The 18,539-nt window shown below is 36.4% G+C and overlaps 1 protein-coding gene across 1 annotated transcript in view; it reads left to right on the forward strand.

The window, feature by feature from the left end:
* The window catches only part of xpr1b (xenotropic and polytropic retrovirus receptor 1b), a 573,636-nt gene that overhangs the window by 531,722 nt on the left and 23,375 nt on the right, over positions 1–18,539 (forward strand). The gene's annotated exons all lie outside the window — the stretch shown is intronic.

Consider the following 18,539-nt stretch of genomic DNA (forward strand, 5'->3'; position numbering starts at 1 on the left):
TATTAGACTTGTCACAATACTGAATTAAAAGAAAAACCGGCAATTTCGCGCTAACATTTAAGGCAATGTTGATGGCTTTCTTAAAACAGCGCTGATTTGCCATTGTGTTCACGTGTTCAACAGAAATGATTGTGATTGGCCGAGAAGATCATCAGTTCACCCACCGCTGTATACTGAGCACAAACACAGACGAGCCAAGCGATCTGCTTGATGACTCGACTGATCTTGACGGCTGCTTCGCGCTCCAGTCCGTGTCTGTGTTTGCACTGGGTGAAGAGCGGTAAACTGAGTGCAAACCAAACACAGATACACAGAGACTGAAGCGCGAAGCCGTGAAGATCAGTCGAGTCATTAGCGCTCAGCAGCGCTTCCATGTTAGCGGGAAACAGCCGGGTTTAAAACTTCAGTACCAGGACAACACTATTAAAGACAACACAAGAGTGTGCTGCAGAGGACTGCAGTGTTTTATCACTCACCGGGTCACATAGGCTGAAGCAGGAAAGCGTCCTCACTGTGTTTAACTAGTGCCATGAGCTGAAGCCTAGGAGGACACTTAAGCGTATCACTGAGATTGTGATCTTATTTGATGCTAAATTGCTTTTAATCTTTTAAAATAAACTTACTAAATAATATTTAAGTGATGGTTACACCATTTCTGCATTTTGGAGGTTTGTAGTACACAGCATATTACTGCAATGTTTACAGTGCCGGTCCTTTACTTCCGGGTTTCTTCCCACCGCAGCCTCGCTTTGGTTCTTTAAAATGGCGGCTGCGTGAAATAAGCGTATACCTAGTAAGAGCTTGATTAGCTGGTTCAGGTGTGTTTAATTAGGGTTGGAGCTAAACTCTCCAGGACACCGGCCCTCCAGGACCGAGTGTGGACACCCCTGCTCTAGAAGCTTCAGGATGGGCATCCTGAAAAAGAGAACAAAGAAAATAATTAGCATAGATGCTGTTTATATTGTATTTGAACAAGATATTAAATGTCTGTGTGTTATAAATGAAAATAGCAGTTGTATAAATAAACATAGAAACAAGCATATAAGTATTTCTAACAAAATGTCTGGTGCTTTAAGACTGGAGTGTTTGCTCCATGTGGTTTGTCAAGCCCACTCACCTGCATATAGAGCACACTCATGCATCGTATCATTATGTGGTGCACGGTGTGTATGCGTTGCTAAAAAGATAGGTCTTTAATCTTTTGAACTAAGAGAGTGAATCTGCGCCTTGGACATTATAAGAAGGCTCAACCTCCTTTAGTAGACTTTGCTATTCTGGGTACTACCAGAAGCCCTGAGTTTTGAGAACTTAACCCCTTCAGACCCTGCGTCCAATACAATGGACATCACATGTCATCCCATTTTTCAGAAATTTGGAACATAATTTAGGTCTGAAGGGATTAAAGAACGGGATGTATATCTTTAGTGTAAAATACAGTTTCACAATGCAACTTTAATATACAGTAATATACTGCATAACTGTCCTGCAGTAAAATACAGTTTATTTTACAGTGAAAGGGCACCTAGGTTACCCCTTTTTTCAGATTTAATATAAGTCTTTTGCGTCTCTAGAATGTGTATATAAAGTTTCAAATCAAAATACCCATCAGATTTTTCATTATACCTTTTACAAGATGCTGTTTTATACTGATTTCCAGCAGGGGGTGGTTTTGTCTTACTGTGCCTTTAAGACGAGTCTTTCCCGGCCACTATTTCTACATGCCTCCTCCCTCAGCTGCGTCAGACAACAGACGGACTTAAAGGAAGGAGGTCTCACGTAGTGTTTGTGAAATACTACAGTAAGAACTAACCTTTACTAATCAGTATTGTGAAGTTGCATTGATGAGTCACACACAATATCGTTACAAAGTTAACGTGCGCGCACACACACACACACACGCAGGCAGGCAGGCAGGCAGACAGATAGAGCGCGCTTAGCTTAGTTTAGGCTAACCTCAAGTACTGTGTGGATATCTGTTATGCTAATGTACAAAATAAACCTGATTTAACTTCCACAAACCGGATTGAAGCGTCTTCTTTTATAATTGTTCTGACACGCGGCTGTGCTGATGAAGTTAAGCTGAAGTAAAACGCTGTAATTAATTACACACATACTCTGTTTTAAAACACTTTAAACATGTGAAACTTACTCTTAATCACATTTGATGATGATTGCTGATCCTAGCGAACAGAACAGAGCTTTTATTCCCGGTTGCTTTGCGTATGTCTGTCTGGTCTTGTTGACATATACACGTGTCTACCGGAACATGTTAATGCGCGCAGCTGTCAATCAATTCGGTGGGCGGGGGGATCGCACACCTACGTAATGGTGCGATCGATTTGAAAACAGCTCCAATTGGCCGACCCTTTTTTTGTAGTTAAATTGAAAAAAAAAAGGACTGGGTGTGTTCATATCACCCCAGTATGACGGTCTATACACTATACCAACACACAGATCTGTCCAAACAGCTTGAAAAGTAGATTTTTTACCATAGGTGCCCTTTAAATACATTGTAATTTACAAAAATTGTTAACAGTGTAGCCTTTCCATGCTACAGGTGATTATCTCCAACAGTTCAACAAATGCAGGGTCGGCAAGCTACAAGGGCTCTCTTTAGTTTGTATTTTTGGCTGCCAGTAAAACCCTCTCAGCTGGATCAGACAGTTATAGAGAGAGAACTCTGTGCTTCAGCGATTGCTCAAGATACTGCCGGAGGAAAGTAAAAGGGACATCGCTTTTTCAATTACTCAACCTGCAATCCCCACAAAGTCTGTTCCTGCTTAGTCTCATCCATTGAAGGTCCCGAGCCATGGGGCACATATGCTTGGCCTATATCACTCAGAAATAAAGACAGGCGTAAAAAACAGAATTTTTCACATTCTGCGGATTTGGCCCACTGGAGAACTGAACAAGCATGTTCTTCTCCCAAGCACATAACAGCACAAGTCATGTGTGTGTCCTCAGGTATTTTAAACTTTAGTTGATGTGTAATGTAGCTCTGTGAACATAAACAACATCTGTGAATGTAATATGCTCAAAGTTCAATGCAAAGGGAGACATTGGCTTTTTTCGAGTTAGCTTAGCAAAGCCTACAACGAATGAAGTTTGAGGAACTCAAAAATATACATCCGGGTTAGTGAGATCACAAACACTTCAGCTTTTGCGCATTCACCACGCGCGCACACCCTGTGCAACAACAGGGTGTAGCCAGAGGCGCTATAATGTAATAGCTAAAATGGTGTCCAAACACTGCTATTTTCACAGAGGTTGTTTTGTTGCTGTATTTGGGTTTCCAAAGGACACGACAAAGACAAGTGCTTACAGTTTAGTTTAAATTATTTATGTTTTAGAAAATTGTAAAACATATATAGGTAGCGTTTGACAAAGGACAGCTTCCAGAATCTCTCCCAGTTCAGTGCTGGATTTGGCTAAAAACTCCTCAAAGAAGCAGCATCTCCAACCATTATGGCAGAAGCTGTGGATTGTTAAAATTGATCTATTACATGCACAGTTTCTAACATTATCGGTATGTTGTAGCAAGGACATAAACAAGGATGTAAACAACAGGAAATGCTGTTTGGCACCGCTAACAATTTAGCTACAAATTCATATTTATCCATCAAACCACTGTAAACACCCAAAATCTTTAGCAGTGCTGCAGTGTCTCTCTATGCGGACACTTTCCGTGCATTCTACATCTCAAATGACAAACTCGCAAAAAAAATATTGTGAACGTTTCATAGTACTTACACCAATGACTGTAAAAAATATGGACGACGCGACAGCCCTTTTTCCCATTGAACGCCTTGAGGGCAAAACGCCTGCATGACGGACACAAACTGTCGCAAAAGACTGCTGAAATTGGAGCCTTGACATGCGCAGAAGGACTGTCTGATGGAGCCAGAGGAGGAGCCGCGAAAATGAGCGGAGTCGAGCTTCCAACCAAACGCTTTATGTAAAATCAACCACGCCCCCCGAACATCTCAACATGCGTTTGCTGTCATATCAACACAGATGTATGTAATAACGTTAACAAATATGAGGGTTTTATATATTCAATCGCGCCAGCTCCGGACCGCAGCGCATAACCTACTCGCGGCGTCGCGGGCTGATTCCGGCTCGCATGCGGCAGCGCCGGCTCGCTCGACCGCCGCATCTGGCTCGATTGACTCGGGCTGGAATCGGGTAGTGAGTCCAGGCATCCGGAGTAGGTCCAGCAGAGGTAGTCAGTCTGAGCTCTGAGGGGTAAGTCTCCGGCAGGCGAGAATCTAGCTGGAACTGTGTTTTGCTATCTTGGTTAGGCGTGTATCAGCAAACTAATAAAGCCCGAAAAAAGCCCTGAATTTAGCGAATAAACAGTGTTCCACCAGGATCATGTATGTCAGAAACTATAGTTTACTGCTGAACTCATTTTATCAAGGTAAAATAACACAGAAATCGAATAATAACATTTCAGCTCAGACGCGCTGCTTTGAGAAACTGTCAATCACAGCTGTCAATCACGATGACACGCCCAGCATTAAATTACTGCTAAAAACAAACTGTTTACAAAAATGAAGATCTGCACCTATTTCAGCACAATAACCAGTGCCTTAATCGATCAGAACCATCTTTTGGGACATTTTATTGCAAGTGTAATAATTTTTTTTATTTGGGCTCAAGTCTCCTTCATTAACACGGAGGAGGCGGGCTTTATGACTTGTACTGCAGCCAGCCCCCAGGGGGCGATCTAACGGCCGAGACCTTCACTCAAACGCAGGCTTGCGGCACACTTGACTTACACGCGCTTATTTGTGCTTGTAGGGGTGTGATGCTTTTTCTTGTGATGTGGAGCCGATCAGCGAATCACAGCACATTATGTTATCTGACCAATCAAAGCCTCTTGAGGGCGGGCCTTTCAGAAGAACTAGGAAATATGATTTTTATGTTAGCTGAGTAGCTAAGGTAAGATATATAAGAAATAATGTTTCTTACAAAGCATAAGCATACATTGCTTTGTATCTTATAAACGAAACCAAGCCTTAAAATACACTCTGGACCACCCCTTTAAGATGCTTAAGGTCTGGATCCTCATGTACGAAGACATCCATTGAATTCATACTAAAACATTGTGTACGAACAAAGCTGTAAACGTGCGTACGCGGTAAAAAATTCCAATGTATGAAACACAGTACGCAGAATCCCAGGCATATTCTCTTTGTGCATCTGACTTAACGTGAAACTGAGCGCGCATGCACAACCGCAAAACCCCTCCCTGCCTCCTCCCCCTAATAAATATGGTAGACTCTTCTTTGGCAAAACCAAATGAAAAAGCAATGGCAAAAGCAAGCAAAAGGAGAAACTTTAAACGGAATGTGAATTGGAGGTGCTCCTTTCAGAGGTAGACCAGAGAAAAGCAGTGTTATTTGCAAGTTTGTCCTCCGGAATTATTAAAAAAAGAAAAAAAATAGAGTGGGAGAGTTTAGCTGATGCGGTTAATGCTGGTCTATCAGATTCTATGAACCAAATGTTGGCAGGTATGATGCAGAGACTGTCAAAAATAATATAGTGTAAGCCTTAAGTTGACATTTTAAAAACAAAATGTCACTAAATTTACATACATAAAAACTCTATCTTTACATTTTTGGAGATAACTTAAAGTAAACAGCTTAAAGTTTTATGTCTGAAAAACAATAAGTTTGTCTTGGAGATGCAAAATGTGCCCACAATTCAACTGATTTGGAATCAGCCACATAAACAAATGGCTTAAATGATCTTAATATAGAGTAATTCCACTCTACTGCATGATGACTTATTCTGTGGTTGCATGAAATATATTTTCCCTAAATTGTCGTTTGTTTTGCATTTTGTTGAAGTAAGTGGAAGCAATGGTGGTGAGATAATAGACCCAAAAGCTGCTGTGATCCATTAGAAATCCGCCTGCAGATTTACTGGTAGTCTGGAGATGGCGCCATTGCAACTTTTAAGACGGTGTGTGTGTGCACGCGCGCAAACATGGCATTTAGTTATATGCGTTTAAAATGTAATTTTTCCAGCTGATAATCACTCGCTTTAACAACTTCCTCAACACCAGATTTAGGTTATTATGTCTGGTTATTTTTAGCACCCGCATTAGCATTTACAGAGTGAGCAATATGTTCCTGAGGGCACTTCCTTCTCCATTGTTCCATAAGTAAAACACTTCAACAAGTTGACAAGGCAACCGTCTCCATCCTCTGGATGACAGATTATGGTGTCATAACTTAATCTAGAAACATTTATAATGTTCACAAAAATGGAGTATAAGATAGAAATTTGTTTCTTATCTCTTCTTTTATTCTGATGATGAGAACGTGATCTGTAAAAGAGAGCTTGGAGAACTGCTGTAGGAGAACTTGATCTGTAAATTTGTTTATGTTATTGGGAAAATACTGTATACCAAACTTTTCCTAATTTATGAATAACTTTGAATAGTATGTAAATCATAGACTTGTACATATGAAGTCAGAATTATTAAACCCCCTTGAATTTTTTTTCCCCTTTTTTTATATATTTCCCAATTTATGTTTAACAGAGCAGAGAAATTATCATAGCATGTCTGATAAAATGTTTTTCTTCTGGAGAAAATCTTGTTTGTTTTATTTTGACTACAATAAAAGCAGTTTTTAATTTTTTTAAAACCATTTTTGTCCATGCGTACATCCACTTTAAAAAAGTAATTTTATCAAAGATTTGTGGTTTCATTAAGTTTGATAATGATTGATCTAAAAGCAGTGCAAATTAGATTATTGTAAATTTGACTAAATAGAAACTATGTTAATATGAGATTTTTTCTACCAGACAACATCTTTTCTATTCTCCACTGTAAAAATGATTATGTTATTATTATTATTATTATTATTACATTATCATTATCATTATTATTATATTTGATAAGGTTTTTTATTGTTTTATGATGATTGATAAGTAAATATAAATAGTAGGGCAAATTAATTTGACTTGTAAATTTGACTTAACAATATTTAAAAAAAAGTTTTATGTTAAAGTGACATGTTTTGTCTTTTATTTAATATTCCATGCATACTTGACACAGATGTCAAGGTCTGGGATAGAACCCGGGTCTCTGGCTTGTAAGGTGAGTTACTTACCACTGAGCTACTGGAAGGTGATGACTCACAAGACAAACGATGCACTCCATACATAAGCACACATGGTACACTCTATTCATATACACACAAACACACGATGATATACATATACAAACATGATACATCCTATACATATGCACACATGCTACACTGTTTACATATTAACACATTATACAATCTATACATGATACACTATACATATACACACAAACACACGATGCAATCCATACATATGCACACATGATACATATCCTAAACATATGCACACATGATACACTCTATACATATACACGATGCAATCCATCCATAGGCAAACTCTATACATATGCACACATAGTACACTCCATACATATACGAACATGATACACACTTTACATATGAACACATTATACAAACTATACATAAGAACACGTTATACATTTACAAACATGACGCACTCAGAACATGTGCACACATAATACATTCTATACATATACACACAATCTATACATATATTTACACAAACGATACATGCACGTCAAGGTCTGGGATAGAACCCAGCTCTCTGGCTTGAAAGGTGAGTCACTTACCACTGAGCTACTGGGAGGTGATGAACCTCGAAGACAAACGATGCACTCCATACATAGAAAAACATGGTACACTCTCTACATATACACTCAATCCAAACATATGCACACATTATACATTTACAAACATGACACACTCAATACAATCCATACATAGGCACACTCTATACATATGCACACATAGTACGCTCCATACATATACTACATATACAAACATGATAGACTCTTTACATATGAACACATTATACAATCTATACATATGAATACATTATACATTTACAAACATGATATACTCAGAACATATGCACACATGATACATTTTATACATATACACACAAGATATATGGTATTCTATAAATACACACATATGAGACATAGATGTCAAGGTCAGGGGTCCGTTCTTCATACGTGGATTACTCAGTTAGCTGGATTTGGATATTGGTTTGTACACTCAATACATATACACACACGATACAATCCATACATAGGCACACTTTATACATATACAAACATGATACACTCTTTACACATGAACACATTATACAATTTATACATATGAACACACACATGATACATTTTATACATATATTTACACACATGATACATAGATGTCAAGGTCCTGGATAGAACCTGGGTCTCTGGCTTGAAAGGTGATACACTCAATACATATACACACGATACAATCCATACATAGGCACACTCTATACATTTACACATGTAGTACACTCCATACATATACAAACATGATACACTCTTTACATATGAACACATTATACAATCTATACATATGAACACATTATACTGTCTATACATATAAACATATTATACACATACAAACATGACACACTCAGAACATATGCACACATGGTACATTTTATATATATGATACACACACATTATACAATTTATACATATATTTACAACCATGATACATAGATGTCAAGGTCTGGGATAGAACCTGGGTTTCTGGCTTGAAAGGTGAGTCACTTACCACTGAGCTACTGGGAGGTGATGAACCCACAAGACAAACTATGCATTCCATACATGGTACACTCTATACATATACACACAAACACACGATGCACTCCATACATGGTACACTCTATACATATACACACAAACACACAATGCAATCCATACATATGCACACATGATACATATACAAACATGTTTTACAAACATTGTTTGTTTGTACACTCAATACATATACACACACGATACAATCCATACACAGGCACACTCTATACATATACACACACGATGCAATCCATACATATGCACACATAGTACACAATCTATACATCTGGGGCCTGTTTCAGAAAGGAGGTTAACTGAAAACTCAGAGTATTTTAACCCTGAAATGAGAGAAACTCTGGGTTTTCCGTTTCAAAATGGCAGGTTTGTTAAACTCTAGAAAGCAGGGTAAGTCAAGCCTGTTTCTGAAAGAGAGGTAACTTTAACTCAGAGTAAGTTACTGTGGTAACTTACTCTGTGAATCTAACCTGGTCAGAAGCAGGATTTATTCTCTAAACTCAGAGTTTCTGTCTGTCTCCTCCCCTTTTTTAATGATGAAGCGGTATTTCTCGCCTTAGCCTTACGTCTCCACACACCTATTTTAATGCTCATTTTGGATACGTGCATAAAAACGATTGATAGAAACGTCATGATGCACATAACTTTTTAAAATATGCATAATAAACACGCATAACTGAGTAGGATAAACTTTTATTCGATAGAAAATGTGCGCATAAACTTAGATGGAAAAACTTTTACTGAACAAATTACAGTATGTACATTAAAAAAAAGATCATGATCATATGATAATGAAAATGTGTGTAAATGGACAAACCAGCAGGCTGGGCACACTGTAACACGTCTTAAATATTGTTTTAGTCATTCTAAAATGCCTTAACTGTTTCAGTATTAGTGTATATTATTAATTACCTCCGAACGTCTGGTGCGTGTCAAGAGTCTCCGCGTCTCATGGCTTCAGACACCCCCACGTGTTCATTGTGTTTCAGCATTGTCTTCTGACATCGAGGCGCAAGTACATTAATTAGGCTAAATAAATGACGCAGCTTCTTCTACCACAGTAAATTCTGTTTTTACTGTTGATATTTGGTGCCAGTTTAATCAGGAAGTGACAATTTTTTTCTCTTTGACTCGTTGGATGGAATTTTATTCGCATCTTTTATGCAATATTCCAGTTTTGCACATAAATTTATGTAATATATTTGGATGGAAACATAGCTATTGCCTACATTTTAGTCACACACAGAAGAACTGTACTAGAATGGCTTATCCTTTTTTAATAAATAATTAAATTAAATTCACCTTCGACATGCACTGTAACTAGATTAATGGGATTATTATTCTTTCTAAAAATTATTTTTAGTACTGCTTACCTTCTAAATGTTATATTAACCTCTATCACTTGATCAATAAAAAAGGCAGACACACAAGTGCACTGTTAAATCATTTAAAACTAATAAATGTATAAAAAAGTTTAGAAAAAAAATATAAACGTCACAAATTACATTACTTATTTTATTATACTTAAATATTTAAATACTTAAAAAGTTAAATTAGGCATTAACTTGAGCAGCTGTTTTCCCACGCTAACTGTCTCTTCTTCACTGATGGTTGCTTCTTTTCAAATATATACACACTCATATTTGCAATAACTTTGCATGAGAACATCAAGTTCAGCTGGAGAAAGAAATGGTGATCTCTTTTATAAGATATTGCCATAGTCACTCGTAATGTCTGCGCTCCATTGATAATGCCTTTTTAAAGTCACGGTGCACGCACTTAACTCTGAGTTGGTCTACTCGAAGTTGATTGACCCAACTCAGATCAGCTGTTCTGAAACCGAAAACTCTGATTTTTTAATCTCTTGGTAAATCAACTCAGAGTTCAAGTTTAAACTCTGAGTTGTTTGAACCTCCTTACTGAAACAGGCCCCTGAACACATTATATATGAACATACACCCAGAACATATGCAACCATGATACATTTTATACATATATTTGCATACATGATACATAGATGTCAAGATGAGACAAACATGACACGCTCAGAACATATGCACACATGATACTTTCTATACATATACACACATCATACACATATATTTACACACATGATACATAGATGTCAAGGTCTGGAATAGAACCCGGGTCTCTGGCTTGATAGGTGAGACACTTACCACTGAGCTACTAGGAGGTGACAAACCCATAAGATGCAATCCATACATACGCACACATTATACATTTACAACATATACACACGATTCAATCTATACATAGGCACACATAGTAATCTCCATAAATATACAAACATGATACATTCAGAACATATGAACACAATCTATACATATGAACACATTATACAGTTAAAAACATGATACACTCAGAACATATGCACACATGATACATTCTATACATATACATATACACACATAGTACATTCCATACATATACAAACATGATACATCCTATACATATGTTTAAATATGAACACATTATACATTTACAAACATGACACACTCATAACATATACACATGATACATTTATTTACACACAGATGTCAAGGCCTGGGATAGAACCCGGGTCTCTGGCTTAGAAGGTGAGTTACTTACCACTATGCTATTGGGAGGTGATGAACCCTCTAGACCAACAATGCACTCCATACATGGTACACACTATACATATACACACAAACACACGATGCAATCCATACATATGCACACATAATACATATACAAACATGATACATCCTAAACATATGCACACATGATACACTCTATACATATTCACGATGCAATCCATACATATGCACACATAGTAGACACCATACATATACAAACATGATACATCCTATACATAGGCACACATGATACACTCTTTACATATGAACACATTATACATTTACAAACATGATACACTCAATACATATATAAACATGATATCCTCAGAACATATGCACACATGATACATTCTAAACATATACACACATTACACTCTATACACATAGTACACTCCGTACATATACAAACATGATACATCCTATACATATGCACACAAGATACACAGATGTCAAGGTATGGGATAGAACCCAGGTCTCTGGCTTGAAAGGTGAGACACTTACCACTGAGCTACTGGGAGGTGATGAACCCAAAATGTACTGTATCAGGTTATTGTAACCCCGCCGGTCCTACACCACCCAACCTGCTCGGGGCTGGTTATCAACCGACGATGATGGGAGTCGGTTGCTCTAACAAGGAGGCTAAAGACCATAGCCTCTATCGTCTGTCACTAGAGTACCTTTAGAGGTCAGAGGAGAGAGGTTTACCTGTACAGCACTCACTAGCTGGCCTTTGTTAGACAATCAAATTTTTTTCCATAATTGACTATTGATTCCTTTATGACATCCTTCACATAACTCAATCCAGACCTCATCTTCAATTATGGTATTTAGTTCCAGTTCCCATTTTCTTTTAACATGATCTGTATTTTTGTACAGTAGTTACTAATCTGTTGTATAAATGGCAAATGGGTTTTTTAGCTGGAATGTTTATAAAAACATATTTTTAATAAGTTTATTATTATTATTATTATTATTATTATTATTATGCTTTAAACAACAGATACATGACAATATAGTGAACAAATAATGCCAGGGTTATATAAAGTAAATAATAACAGCACAAAAAAAAACAATAACAATAATCTCTTCTGGAGAAAATCTTGTTTGTTTTATTTTGACTACAATAAAAGCAGTTTTTAATTTTTTAAAAACCATTTTTGTCCATGCGTACATCCACTTTAAAAAAGTAATTTTATCAAAGATTTGTGGTTTCATTAAGTTTGATAATGATTGATCTAAAAGCAGTGCAAATTAGATTATTGTAAATTTGACTAAATAGAAACTATGTTAATATGAGATTTTTTTCTACCAGACAACATCTTTTCTATTCTCCACTGTAAAAATGATTATGTTATTATTATTATTATTGTTACATTATCATTATCATTATTATTATATTTGATAAGGTTTTTTATTGTTTTATGATGATTGATAAGTAAATATAAATAGTAGGGCAAATTAATTTGACTTGTAAATTTGACTTAACAATATTTAAAAAATAGTTTTATGTTAAAGTGACATGTTTTGTCTTTTATTTAATATTCCATGCATACTTGACACAGATGTCAAGGTCTGGGATAGAACCCGGGTCTCCGGCTTGTAAGGTGAGTTACTTACCACTGAGCTACTGGAAGGTGATGACCCACAAGACAAACGTTGCACTCCATACATAAGCACACATGGTACACTCTATTCATATACACACAAACACACGATGATATACATATACAAACATGATACATCCTATACATATGCACACATGCTACACTGTTTACATATTAACACATTATACAATCTATACATGATACACTATACATATACACACAAACACACGATGCAATCCATACATATGCACACATGATACATATCCTAAACATATGCACACATGATACACTCTATACATATACACGATGCAATCCATCCATAGGCAAACTCTATACATATGCACACATAGTACACTCCATACATATACGAACATGATACACACTTTACATATGAACACATTATACAAACTATACATAAGAACACGTTATACATTTACAAACATGACGCACTCAGAACATGTGCACACATAATACATTCTATACATATACACACAATCTATACATATATTTACACAAAAGATACATGCACGTCAAGGTCTGGGATAGAACCCAACTCTCTGGCTTGAAAGGTGAGTCACTTACCACTGAGCTACTGGGAGGTGATGAACCTATAAGACAAACGATGCACTCCATACATAGAAAAACATGGTACACTCTCTACATATACACACAAACATCTATACATATGAACACTATACATTTACAAACATGATACATCCTATATATGATAAACACACATCATACAATTTATACATATATTTACACACATGATACATAGATGTCAAGGTCTGGGATAGAACCCGGGTCTCTGGCTTGAAAGGTGAGTCATTTACCACTGAGCTACTGGGAGGTGATGAACCCACAAGACAAACGATGCACTCCATACATATGCACACTCTATACATATACACACATGGCACACTCTATACATATACACACATAGTACACTCCATACATATACAAACATGATACACTCTTTACATATGAACACATTATACAATCTATACATATGAACACATTATACAATATACATTTACAAACATGATACACTCAATACATATACAAACTTGATACACTCTGAACATTTGCACACATAATACATTCTATACATATGAACACATTATACTGTCTATACATATGAACATATTATACACATACAAACATGACACACTCAGAACATATGTACACATGGTACATTTTATATATATGATACACACACATTATACAATTTATACATATATTTACACACATGATACATAGATGTCAAGGTCTGGGATAGAACCCGGGTTTCTGGCTTGAAAGGTGAGTCACTTACCACTGAGCTACTGGGAGGTGATGAACCCATAAGACAAACTATGCATTCCATACATGGTACACTCTATACATATACACACGATGCACTCCATACATGGTACACTCTATACATATACACACAAACACACAATGCAATCCATACATATGCACACATGATACATATACAAACATGATACACTCTATACATATACACAATGCAATCCATACATAGGCACACGTGGCACACTATACATATACACACCCATACGTATACAAACATGATACATCCTATACATATGCACACATGATACACTCTTTACATATGAATACATTATACATTTACATTACAAACATGATACACTCAATACATATACAAACTTGATACACTCTGAACATTTTCACACATAATACATTCTATACATATATTTACACACATGATACATAGATGGCAAGGTCTGGGATAGAACCCGGGTTTCTGGCTTGAAAGGTGAGTCACTTACCACTGAGCTACTGGGAGGTGATGAACCCACAAGACAAACTATGCATTCCATACATGGTACACTCTATACATATACACACGATGCACTCCATACATGGTACACACAAACACACAATGCAATCCATACATATGCACACATGATACATATACAAACATATGCACCCATGATACACTCTATACATATACACAATGCAATCCATACATAGGCACACGTGGCACACTATACATATACACACCCATACGTATACAAACATGATACATCCTATACATATGCACACATGATACACTCTTTACATATGAATACATTATACATTTACATTTACAAACATGATACACTCAATACATATACAAACTTGATACACTCTGAACATTTTCACACATAATACATTCTATACATATATTTACACACATGATACATGTCAAGGTCTGGGATAGAACCTGGGTCTCTGGCTTGAAAGGTGAGTCATTTACCACTGAGCTACTGGGAGGTGATAAACCCACAGGATGAATGATGCACTCCAAACATGGTACACTCTATACATATACACACAAACACAAAATGCAATCCATACATATGCACACTCTATACAGGATACACTCTTTACATATGAACACATTATACAATCTATACATATGAACACATTATACATTTACAAACATAACACACTCAGAACATATGCACACATGATACACTCTATACATATATTTACACACATGATACATAGATGTCAAGGTCTGGGATAGAACCCAGGTCTCTGGCTTGAAAGGTGAGTCACTTATCACTGAGCTACTGGGAGGTAATGAACCAATGAGACAAACAATGCACTCCATACATATGCACACTCTATACATATACACACATGGCACACTCTATACATATACACACCTGGTACACTCTATACATATACATGATGCAATACATACATAGGCACACATGGTACACTCCATACATATACACACGATGCAATCCATACATATGCAAACATGATATACTCTTTACATATGAACACATTATACATTTACAAACATGATACACTCAATACGTATACAAATAGGATGTACTCAGAACATATGCACACATGATACATTTTATATATATACACACAAGTTACACTCTATACAAACACACATGAGACATAGATGTCAAGGTCAGGGGTCCGTTCTTCATACGTGGATTACTCAGTTAGCTGGATTTGTTTGTTTGTACACTCAATACATATACACACACGATACAATCCATACACAGGCACACTCTATACATATACACACGATGCAATCCATACATATGCACACATAGTACACTCTTTACACATGAACACATTATACAATCTATACATATGAACACATTATATATGAACACACTCCCAGAACATATGCAACCATGATACATTTTATACATATATTTACATACATGATACATAGTTGTCAAGGTCTGGGATAGAACCCGGGTCTCTGGCTTGAAAGGTGAGCCACTTATGAGCCACTTACATATGCACACATGATACACTCTTTACATATGAATACAATATACATTTACAAACATGATACACTCAATACATATACAAACATGATACACTCTGAAAATAGCACACATGATACATTGTATACATATACACACGTTACCCTCTATACATATATGCACAATGCAATCCATACATAAGCACACTCCATACATATACAAACATGATACATCCTATACATATGCACACATGTTGCATTCTATTCATATACACACATGATCCTGGTCTCTGGCTTGAAATGTGAGATATTTACCTTTGAGCTACTGGGAGGTGATGAACCCATAAGACAAATGATGCACTTCATACAGAGGCACAGATGGTACACTCTAGTCATATACAAACATGACACACTCTTTACACATTGTACATTTACAAACATGACACGCTCAGAACATATGCACACATGATACTTTCTATACATATTTACACACATGATACATAGACGTCAAGGTCTGGAATAGAACCCGGGTCTCTGGCTTGATAGGTGAGACACTTACCACTGAGCTACTAGGAGGTGGCAAACCCATAAGATGCAATCCATACATACGCACACATTATACATTTACAACATGATACACTCAATACATATACACACGATTCAATCTATACATAGGCACACATAGTAATCTCCATAAATATACAAACATGATACATTCAGAACATATGAACACAATCTATACATATGAACACATTATACACTCAGAACATATGCACACATGATACATTCTATACATATACATATACACACATAGTACATTCCATACATATACAAACATGATACATCCTATACATATGCACACATGATACACTGTATCAGTGTATGAACATATTATACATTTACAAACATGACACACTCATAACATATACACATGATACATTTATTTACACACAGATGTCAAGGTCTGGATTAGAACCCAGGTCTCTGGCTTGTAAGGTGAGTCACTTATCACTAAGCCACTGGGAGGTGATAAACTCACAAGCCAAACGATGCACTCCATACATGGTACACTCCATACATATACACACAAACACACAATGCAATCCATACATATGCACACATAGTACACTCCATACATAAACAAACATTATACATCCTATACATATGAACACATTATACTATCTATACATATGAACAAACGATGCACTCCATACATGGCACACTCTCTGTATATACACACATGGAACACTCTATACATATAGACACCTGGTACAATCTATACATATACACACATAGTACAGTCCATACATATGCAAACATGATACATCTTATACATGTGCACACATGATACAATCTATACATATACACTCACATGATACATAGATGTCCTGTACATATGCACCCATGATACATTCTTATATATGAACACATTATACAATCTGTACATAAGCACACATGATACACTCTATATACATATATATATACATACATATATACACACAGATGTCAAGGCCTGGGATAGAACCCGGGTCTCTGGCTTAAAAGGTGAGTTACTTACCACTAAGCTATTGGGAGGTGATGAACTCTCTAGACCAACAATGCACTCCATACATGGTACACACTATACATATACACACAAATACACGATGCAATCCATACATATGCACACATGATACACTCTATACATAGTCACGATGCAATCCATACATAGGCACACGTGGCACACTATACTTATACACACGATGCAATCCATACATATGCACACATAGTAGACACCATACATATACAAACATGATACATCCTAAACATGTGCACACATGATACACATTATACATATACAAACATGATACACTCAATACATATACAAACATGATTTCCTCAGAACATATGCACACATGATACATTCTATACATATACACACATTACACTCTATACATATACAAACATGATACATCCTATACATATGCACACATGATACACTCTTTACATATGAACACATTATACATTTACAAACATGATACACTCAATACATATACAAACATGATATATTCAGTACATATGAACACATGATACATTCTATACATATACACACGTTATACTCTATACACATAGTACACTTTATACATATACAAACATGATATATCCTATACATATGCACACATGATACATTCCATACACACAGATGATACACAGATGTCAAGGTCTGGGATAGAACCCGGGTCTCTGGCTTGAAAGGTGAGCCACTTACCCAATATGATCTAAGTTACAGCTGAGGAGGGAGAAAAGCTCCAAAATGAAAGATAATTAATGAAATCAGACCTGGCCCGTGTCACATTTTATAA

Source organism: Danio rerio, chromosome 2 (genome assembly GCF_049306965.1).
Source record: "Danio rerio strain Tuebingen ecotype United States chromosome 2, GRCz12tu, whole genome shotgun sequence".
NCBI classification, from domain to species: Eukaryota; Metazoa; Chordata; class Actinopteri; order Cypriniformes; family Danionidae; genus Danio; species Danio rerio.